Genomic DNA, 11,176 nt, shown 5'->3' with positions numbered 1-11,176 from the left:
GGCGCCTCCCGGCCTACGGCAGCCGGCGCGGCTCAAAACTCCGCGCTGGGCGGGCGCGCAGGCCCCGGCACGGCCCTCAACGGCCGGGCGAGGCCCCCGTCGTTAAATTACACCTTAAGTTACACCTTAAGTTACACGTTAAGAAACACCCGTGCTATTCCCATCCATCTCTTGCAGTTCTACACGTTACCCTTAGTCCTTTTCCTTTTGAAGTTAGTGAAGTATGTAAATTGGCAGTTGTCTGAGGCAGCGACTATTAAAGCGTTGCCACAGTAAGGTCTCCCACCCCAGTGAGTAACCTGCTTGTGGACAGCCTGACAGAAAATACCTCGCTACTAAATCATTACTGACATTTGGAAGCAACAAGGCTTTTAATTAATAGTTATGTTGATGATGCATGAATCTCAAAAATTAGTTTTGCTTTCCACTTAATTAGCTACATAAAAGTAATGATTAGGGACAATAGAGATGCATGCCCCTGAATTGCAGAAGAGGAAGAAAGCTCCACAGTCCTTTTTCAGAAAATAAACTACCGTGTTAAAAACAAGTTAGTAAGCTCTGTAGGCAATGTAAATACTGATTTTGTCTGCTTCTGCTGATTTTGTCCCTCTTAAACGTTCTTCAGTGAAGTACCTGTGCCTTGGACCATGACACTGACAATCTGACCCAACAAAGGCCCCAACTTCGAAGGCGTCTAGAAAGCTGTCCAGTGAGTTTGCCTCATAATCTCCTAGAACAAGTGCAGGAAGTCCTAATCATTGGGAATTTTGCTTGAATAAGGAATATAGCTTCCAAGGAGTATCCACGGCCAATTGCAAGGTGGGAGGGAAGAGTCAGAGGTTGGTGAGGCTGGTTAACGGAATTTCTTAAAGACTGAAGTGACAATATGCAACCTGCAAACCTAAAGCTTTGCAGGTGTTTTCATTATTTCTTTTTGTTTTAGAGGTTGAGTAGAGTTAGTCCACAAAGATGTCGTGTGCTGCCAGTGAATGTAGAACCAACTTGTTTGAGAGGAAGCAGTACACTTGCCCTGAGAGTCACTTGACAGAAAGTGATGTCAGTGCAGTAATTACCAGGGCTGTCCCTGGTACCTCTGCTGCTCAGGCAGGAGGAACCTTTGAACTGCTTCACTGAAGGAGAAATAAACCACCCTCATTCCAAGCAACTGGTCACTGTTGTTCAAAAGAAAACTTTTAAACTATTGAATAGGTAAATATATAGTTTTTTTTTGTTGTTGTTGTTGTTTGTTTGTTTGTTTGTTTGTTTTTAATATAAAATGCTATAGTATTTTTTCCATTTACCATTTGTAAACAACGCTCTGAAGAAAAACCTGCTGCTGTCCTTTTTATATGTGACTATTCTCCGTGGAAGCAAACTGGTACATCTGGTGCATGTCTCCTTTGAAAGTTACACTGGTGAGTATTAAACTGAATTGAAGAAAACTCTATCTAGTTTCATTTTTTTTTTGTCTTCAGTAGGAAAGGCTGCAAATAGACTATAAACAAAAGTATTTTTTTCTTGAAAAAAAAAATGTAGGCAGCTTTGACTATCCAATAGTCACTAACTTTCTGACATTCAATTTTTAAGTGGCCTAATTTTAACTGTTAAAAAAGAAACGCTTTCCATGTAACTAAACTATACCTTATATTCACAATTTCTTAACTGGAACTTCGAATAATTACTTTTTTCTTCTAATTATGAATTCTACAAGTAGACATAAAGCTACTGATATGAAAATTTAAAAAACAATAGGAAAATTAAGTACCTGTGCTGTTTGATAATGTTTTGCTTTTGTTGGCTTTCCGGATGATAATCAATTTTTAAATTCTAGATCCATTGGATGAGGTTTGTTCACGTTTGTCAGTCTAGGATTTTTACTCCAAAATAACTTAAGGTTTAAGTTTACGTAAAGCTATCTATTCTGGACAAAGCCTCCATGCGAGCATTCTTAGAGTTTAATTACATTACATTACAAATTCTCATACTAGAGAGCTTGTTTAAGAGATTCCTGCTAACCCCAAGACACTTGCACCCCATACCTTTTTAACTTGTTATTTTCTTAAGTGAGGTCATTTTGTGCAAATCCAAACAAGGCAAACAGCTGCATCAGCACAACCGTGGGGTGAACTACCAAAATGATAGGAGAAGGGGCGAGGAAAAGGTTAGGAACCTCTTAGCAAGTCTTTGCTTCTGGAAAAATTGTACTGTGGAACTGTTTACAATGTTAAACCGCCAGTTATATATTAAATGCATTTAACTATTTTTCTTAGCTACTGCAAGACATTTTTATAAGAGAAGTGATTTGAAAAACAAAATGTTACATAAGTACATGTGATTTCTGCAGAAAACACTTTTTATGTGCTTCCAATTGTTCTTCAAAACATAAAGAGAAGTGATATTGTTTTCTCTGATTAGAGGAAACCTCTAATTAGAAGGCTTCTGACTGGGCTTCTAATGCTTATTCTTTAATAATAGAAATTCAAGTTGCATCTGGAAGACTTTAGAACAATAACATCATCACAGATATTGTAAAAAGCTCTGCTGTTGGAAAAGGGCTTTTAAATCGAAGCAGTGGACTAGAGCATTGAGGACCAGCTGGGGACAAGATGGAGCAGGCAGCTGATCAGCGTACTGGCTGTTGGCTGATCTCAATTGATGGCAGAATTGGGATATGTCAGAGCCAGTCTCTGGCAAAATTTGTCCTTTTTAGCAGCAGTTACTTTCAATTGTTTTGTTTGGGCTAAGTGCAGTTTTACTTCTTCATGAGTCAGGAACTTACAAAAGATGCTGTCACTGCAATTACACAAATGCAGTCTTAGAAGCCCTGATTTGTATCTGTAATCAATAGCATCTGTAATATTTATGTTAACATTACAGTTAGTGCCATGTTTCCTAGCATAACGGCACTTCTCATATATATTTAAGATGGCTCTTGTTTGTTTAAACACAAAGATACAACATTTGCAAACACTTGAACAGTGCTTGTCCTAAATAACTGTAAAGCTGGAACCAATTCCCCAAATAATGGGATTTGTTCTCTGTTAAGATTGTATTAATTCTCCTAATTACACTTGCTGTTCTTTCCACGTTAATTTTCACTGGTGTGCTTTGGTGTCTAACTCTGCCCTAAGTGACAGAGAGCAAAGTGGTCGTTGGTTTACACCAACCAAAGAAATAAGGTAGCCTTCCCTCCAACTGCCTGAAGATTTCTGTCTTTCTGGCTGTGATAAATTCTCTGTATTGAGTCTGAGGAAGTGGGGGAGGAGGGAAGAGGTTGTTTTTAGAAATCCATCTTGGTCTAAGTGCAGTGTATGAATTTACAATCAGTAGCGATTTGTAGGGAAGACACTTTTCTCTCATAGGCATGAGCTACACTGAGCAGATGTTGATTCAACCTGCTACATCAGAGCGCCAGCCTCCTTGCACTGATGACACAACGCTTGGTAACAGTTTGGACGCATTCTGATTGCAATTTTATGAAGCAAGAACATTTATAGTAGGCAACACCAAAATTACATGTTGCAATTTGCTCTAATTACCAGGTAGTATGCTTGGGGAGCAGTCCCTGTAACATAATGTAAACTCATGTTCTTTTGTCTATTCCAAAAGCCAGGAGAAGGAGACTTGTTTCATAACTTAAAAGTAGTGAGCAACCCGGAGGTCACCGGGTGCCTCTGGCTACTCAGCCTGTAAAAATACGGCCCTTCTTTTTAGCTTTGGAGTCTGATATTATCTACCTGAAAATGTATCTTCAAATCTGCTTATAGTGCAAGATGAAATTTTGTGTTCTGTACACATTCACTGCTTCACTAAGACGGGGGTTTCCTGAGCTTTCCCTGGATCTGGAAGGAGACTGTGGAGACATGCAGCATTTGCTTGGCCTTCCCTGATCCCTGCTGCCAGGAGAAGACTGGCCAGTGCAAATGCTCCCTGTGAAGGGAGGTAGCCTTGTCTCATCTATCAGCACATTACTACTCCCTCAGACTGGAAATCAGGCACTTGGGGTAATGCTGCTGGCATCACAGGTCTTTTTCTAGGTTTCAGTACTCCACCCTTAGCGTTTTTAGGCTTAAGAAAAATGCCTCACCCTTTTTTGCTCTCTCCATCTCCTCCTTGTGAGGATACAACGTGTGATATCTTCTCCAGTAAAGATGGGCTCCTGAGTTGGAAGTGAGGACAGTTTCCTGAGGTGTTCAGGTTTCTGAAGGTCTAGCACTGAGTTAGTGAAATGCTGGAGTTGATCACAGAATCACAGAATTTTCTAGGTTGGAAGAGACCTCAAGGTCATCGAGTCCAACCTCTGACCTAACGCTAACAGTCCCCACTAAACCATATCCCTAAGCTCTACATCTAAACGTCTTTTGAAGACTTCCAGGGATGGTGACTCCACCACTTCCCTGGGCAGCCTGTTCCAGTGCCTCACAACCCTTTCAGTGAAGAAGTTCTTCCTAACATCTAACCTAAAACTCCCCTGGCTCAACTTAAGCCCATTCCCCCTCGTCCTGTCACCAGGCACGTGGGAGAACAGGCCAACCCCCACCTCGCTACAGCCTCCCTTGAGGTACCCATAGATAGCGATAAGGTCGCCCCTGAGCCTCCTCTTCTCCAGGCTGAACAAGCCCAGCTCCCTCAGCCGCTCCTCGTAGGACTTGTTCTCCAGGCCCCTCACCAGCTTTGTCGCCCTTCTCTGGACCCGCTCAAGCACCTCGATGTCCTTCTTGTAGCGAGGGGCCCAAAACTGAACACAGTACTCGAGGTGCGGCCTCACCAGAGCTGAGTACAGGGGAATGATCACCTCCCTAGCCCTGCTGGCCACACTGCTTCTTATGCAAGCCAGGATGCTGTTGGCCTTCTTGGCCACCTGAGCACACTGCTGGCTCATATTCAGCTGACTATCCATCATCACACCCAGGTCCTTCTCTGCCTGGCAGCTCTCCAACCACTCATCTCCCAGCCTGTAGCTCTGCTTGGGGTTATTGCGCCCCAGGTGCAGGACCCGGCACTTGGCCTTGTTGAACTTCATGCAGTTGACCTCAGCCCATCGGTGCAGCCTATCCAGATCCTCCTGCAGAGCTTTCCTACCCTCAAGCAGATCGACACACGCACCTAACTTGGTGTCATCTGCGAACTTACTGAGGGTGCACTCGATGCCCTCGTCCAGATCATCGATGAAGATATTAAAGAGGACCGATGATATACTCTGGTTTTGCTCTACACTGTCTTTCTTTTACTTTTCCCTTCCTCCCTTTTTCCTTGTGTCTTTTGCAGTAATATTTTAAAATGCCATTTATTGACTATTGTTTTGGGGATACTGCCAGGTCTGGGGATTTATCCAAATCCTATTAAAGGCAGCTGAATATTACAGCTCCACTAACTCTCAATGGAGACAAATTGAATCATCTGTAGAGTTTGCAAGGACTGGTCAAGTTATGTCAGTATTTTAATTTGTGTAAATTTGCGCATAACCCTTGCAAGACAATACATTAAAAAACTGAAATCTGACATTCCTTCTACTGCTTTTATCTGGTTTGTTACAAATATGTGTAATGTGAAATGCAGCAAACTGGTAATAAAAAGGTCTCCCAGCTAACAGTCCAGATAGAACACGATGGCTCACCTTCTGCACTACATTTTAAAAGTCCTCAATTGCATGATCACGTACAATTTAAAGGCAGATACCCCCTCACTTGCCTTTTTTTCATCAGCTTCATGTAATGTGCAACACTGTTCTCTCTCTGATAAAATGAACATTAGGAAAAAATACATGATTTGCATCAGCTGGTGTGAGTTTAATGCATTGTTAAATGATATCATTGCTCTCTACAGATACCTTAAAGGAGGCTGTAGCGAGGTGGGGGTTGGTCTGTTCTCCCACATGCCTGGTGACAGGACGAGGGGGAATGGGCTAAAGTTGTGCCAGAGGAGTTTTAGGTTGGATGTTAGGAAGAACTTCTTTACTGAGAGGGTTGTTAGACATTGGAACAGGCTGCCCAGGGAAGTGGTGGAGTCACCATCCCTGGAAGTCTTTAAAAGACGTTTAGATGTAGAGCTTAGGGAAATGGTTTAGTGGGGACTGTTAGCGTTAGGTAGAGGTTCGACTCGATGATCTTGAGGTCTCTTCCAACCTAGAAATTCTGTGATTCTGTTAAGGTGTCATGAGGAGTGGGTCAGTCCCTGTTGTGAATTAAACGATGATGAGACAATTACTTAGAGTTAAGTTATGGTATAAATATTTTTCTGACTGATGATGGATGTATTACTGAAAAGAATAAAAATTTATGCATGTGAAAACACGAGATTTCATGGTAGCTTCTGATTTACTAATGCTGGACCAAAGACAAATAAGAAATAGAATTTCCAAATAGAGATCTTAAAAGTGATTTCCTGTTTTTTTTTTTTGTTTGTTTGTTTTGTTTTGTTTTTTGCTTTGTTTTGTTTTGTTTTTAGAATACTTTGAAGACATGTTCTCTTTTTGACTGGACCTTTGTATCAGGAGGGCTGGTATGATTGTAGGTACAAGCAGTTTTTAAGCAGGAAATAGTCACACCAAGAGTGCATATATGTGCATATAAAGAAAAAATAGTTTGTTCAAAATGACACAAAAAGTTACTGGCCCTGTTTCCTTCTCCCTGTGCTGTTTATTTTGGTAGTTAAGAATCAGATCATGAGAAGCTTGTATTCCTGCAGTTTCCCCAGTGCTTACAAGGGATGAAGTACTGTGTTCTTCTCTGGGTTGTTTTTTATCATTATGGGACGCGGGAATCCTTTGGAACAGGCACAACATAAAAGAAAGGTGAAAAGACTGTCCCATTTTAAGGGGATGTATTTTTTTTTTTTTAGATTCATTATGCAAGGTGCAGAGCATTGCCTGCCCTGGAACCTGGTTTCGTGTGTTTACCCTAGGATAACCTGACAAGTAATTTTGTTCAGCACCCAGAAGGCCTGTATACGTGAGCATTGAATTTGCTGAATTGTGAAACTTGTGGACTTGCTGCATGGTAAGTCTGGCACATCCAGTGAGTCAGAGATGTCCAGCCCAACACTCCGTGCACGCACGTGGAGCACGGTATGGCCGGAACGTTCCTAACTTGTGCATAGCAGAGCACAGTACACGGACCACAGGACTGGGTCTGCCCCAAATACCTTGAATCTGAAGGTTCCTGCTTTCAGTGGGGAAGCTCTTGTTTCTGCTGAGGTGTAATTTCCACTTAGAAAAAGAGGACATCTCCACAGGAACTCCAGATGTGTAATATCCATAATTCAGCAAATGAACAAATGCTGAATTTCTTTGAGAAGTGCTTTAAGAAGTTCCAATAGAATTATTATAGCAAAATGTGCATGAACAACAAAATAAACATGCAATGCTGGAAAGAAATCAAGCTGTTGTAATTAGTGAATATCCAATTCCAGAAAAAAATGCATTTATACGGTGTATTTGTTGCAATTCACAAAGAGACTTTTCAAACTCATTTATAATGTTTGCATGATATATTTTTATGGTGAAACTTCCACCTTCACATTTTTTCATATATATTAGATAGACTATTAGATTTATTTTTGCATTTTTTGTCTGAACTTATTTTTAATTATCTATGGGTTTTATATTTTTTCCCTAATATTTGTAGACATTTGAGTAAGTCGATCAGAGCAAGTGTTGCATGTCTGTAAAAATATATCTGGTGTTGACTAGTGTTGGTGTGAAAAAGATACCTAAAAAAATTCTCCACGTGATCTGAAAGACAAGCTTTGGTTCTGTGTTTTAGCCCCAATGGATGTAAAAATAGTTTTTCTTCTCTTTTAAATCTTTCTTACCAGGACTGCTGTTTAGATAATAGGTTTGCAAGTTGCAGGGCAGAATGTGATCTCCTTCAAATGACTAGAATTGTGTGGAGGCTTGCATGAAATAATGTGCAGATCAAGGCTTTAGAGAGGGGCAAAATCACTAGACCTGCTGATATCAACAGAAACTAAGAATTAAACTCTAGGTAAGAAGTTAGTAATTGGTAAGAGTGCCAATAAAAAAAAAAATAAATAAATTACAGTATTAACAATTAGCACTTCTAAAAGCAGGGTCTTTATTTTACTGATAATATCTTTTAGCAAGGGAGAATAGTTCATTCTCAGGCTCCTGAGCAGACAAATTATACTACTTTAATATCTACTCCAAAATATGAAATTTTGAAGTTTTGGTATTTAAGAGAGAACAATGTAAAAATCATGTTGTGCTCTGAAAAATATGTAGTTGTTGCAAATATTAATGAGTACTGTATTTGGGAACTGTGTGGGAAACGATTTTATTTTCTTACTCAAGATTTTTCAAATGGCTTTCAACAGTATTTAGACATATATGATGTGAGTGTGCAGGAGGTTTCATTGTTTCTTTGTGCCACTAAGTAATTTTCCTTCCTTGTTTCCTCAAGACTTTCACAGAGCAGCAAAGGAGGGAAAAATCACTAAAAGTGATAGATAATTTTTTGTAAAGTCTTGAAAATTGACAGAGACATTCATAGCAAACTATATTGTCTGAGGAAACTACATAACCTTTTCAAATTAACATATCTGACATTAAAATATCTTAATAAACCATTCTTTCTGCACCGTGGTGCATTCTGAAGGAGGCATAGTTGAATGCTGTGCAGCTGCTGTGGTGTGTGCCAAAGTTTAGACTGATCTAAGCAAGGCTTGGAAGCTGTCTGTAGCATACAGATGAGTGATACACTCCCGAGTGTGCATTCTGTCGTGTTACCTGATGTGCTGCTTCTGAAAATCTGATACTGACGCGTAAACCAAAAAAAAACTAGAGTCAACGTACGCTATTTTGTTCACTATTTAAATTATGCTAATTTTTAATTGACAGTCTGAATAAAAAGACATTGCTTTCTGGCCCTTCACACAGTGAATATTTGGGAAATTCGTTTGGTTTTAGTACAGTTTGGCACCAATATAATGCTTTTCAATTGTATGCCTTTACAAAGGACATCTTTCATTTTCTGCTGCTCTGACATTCCCAAATTCTAGTCACTACCCAATTCTACAGGGCGCTTGCTGCTAAGAGTCTCAACTGCCACAATGCAAAAGGAAATATGTGCATGTGAATAAAAAAGTCTTGTATTATTCCAAGCTTCCTCCTGCTGTTTTTGGTGTGCTCCATCTCATGCATTAGGGAACTGAGAAGACGTGTTACTCTTGGAGCTGTCTGGTTTAAGCCTTTGGGAATGGAATGGTTGCTAGACCCTCAGTTTACAGACCCCAAGGATGCACCCAGGTGCAGCACTGTTTATGAAAGAGCAAAGGACACATTTAACAAAGCTGCAGTACTGCCTTTATTACAACCCTTTGTATGGGCGCATCAGAGGAAAGAAAATGCATGCAGGAGTGTGAGGTGGCCAGTGAAGGAAGCTGGGAAGGATGACTGTGAGGAGGAAGAAAATGTGACATAAAAGGGAAAGGTGCTAAGAAAATAGAGAATAAAGTAGGAAAGGCAAAAAGAGGCAAAAAAAAAGAGTGACCTGGAAAAGGAAAACAAACAAACAAACAAAAAGAAATGGTGTTCTTGAAAGTTCTGTGGATCACATTCAGCACATTTGTCTTAATGCAGTTTGATGTTTTGTCATAATGCTGACAAAGTGCATCAGTGCAACGGTTTGTAATGCAGAATAATAAACTCACAGTGTGCTGTTTTACAGGTCCTCAATAGCTTCTGGATGGTTATAATCAGGACAGTAACACCAATAGAGAGGGTAATGCTGCAGGTGAGGTGTAACTAGATGAAAGAGCATGTGATGAGAGATAAATGGAGAAGAGAGGACAGAAAAGCTGGAAGAAAACTGAAGAAGGGAGGCTGAGATATGGGAAGAGGTTAGTGACCAGACAGCTTTCCAGAACAAGCCTTTGTTTGATCACTGAGAGTAAGTACTGCTGTCAGAAATGCTGTTTCAGATGGGGAGGTGACAGGAGCTGAGAAAGCTCAACTGACTGATCTGACATGAAAAAAAGGGGGTATGTTTGGAGGAAGTAAACTAACACAGGGAGGAATTAAGATATTTAGTGCACTGTTACCTGAAAATGTGACAAGGTATGATATAGTGACCTGTGCTGAAAAGGTAAGATTCACATTCTATAGCACTCAGTCTGAGTGGGTATAACAAAGTATGTACCAACATACAAAACGTGGGAAAGTGAGGATTACACTTCCTTCAGGCAAGCATACAACTCAACAGCTATTAACTGTGAGCATGCAGAGTGTTAAAAAACAAAACAAAACAAAAAAAACATACAAACAAAAAGCATGCAGAAACACTCAGTTTTTCTATGCTTTTTTTTTTTTTTTTGTGGGGGAAGGGATTTTTTTTAAATGCAGTGTTTTTTGTAGTTGTTGTTTGTTTTGTTTGTTTTGTTTTTGTTTTTGTTTTTCATCTTTTTTTTTTTTTTTCCATTCACTACTTCCCTGCAATTTTTCAGCTATTTTGGCTAACACCAAATTCAGATCCTTTCTTTTCAGTGTCTTTTCAGTCATGGGTTGTCTGAATTAAATGCTGTAATATTAGCTGCCTACAGTTCCTGTGATTGGACTCCAGGGGTGGCATGAGCAATTTTCAGACAATGGAGCTGGCTCTTTTCTCACTCACACCAGTGTAACTGTTGGCTTCAGTGGAGTTGCTCTTGATTCACAACGTTGTGAAAGGAGAATTGTGCTTTCTCTTTCATACATTCCTTCCTCTCCATGATATTTTTGCCTACATTTATAATTGATTTTCTGGGAATATCTCCTGCTGCTGACAGGTAGACATAGGAACTTTCTAAGGTGGAAATAAATTTGAGCACTTTTTAGGTCACTGAGTTCAGTCCACTGCTGCTGCAGCACAATGTTATATAATTTGTGTCATAAACTGATCAGGTTGTTCTTTAAACATTAGGATTCTGTTCTTTCTACAGTTCGTAAATTCAGACAGAAAGGTTAGTTATGTTTTAAGTTCAAAGCTGCAACCAAAATATTTTTGACTGCTCTAGAAGTATTTTGCTTTCTCACATATGCCTCACTTTTCAGTACAGCAACCATCATAAAAGCTTGATTCTTGGCAGAGGTAAGTTCAGTTCTGAGAAAGCACAGTTCTGAAATAACAGGCATACTTAGAAAAGGGTGCCATGTAGTTTTCTATTCGTGGTCACCTTTCTC

Source organism: Aythya fuligula, chromosome 8, assembly GCF_009819795.1.
Source record: "Aythya fuligula isolate bAytFul2 chromosome 8, bAytFul2.pri, whole genome shotgun sequence".
Taxonomy (NCBI): Eukaryota; Metazoa; Chordata; class Aves; order Anseriformes; family Anatidae; genus Aythya; species Aythya fuligula.
This window is presented reverse-complemented; position numbering follows the sequence as displayed.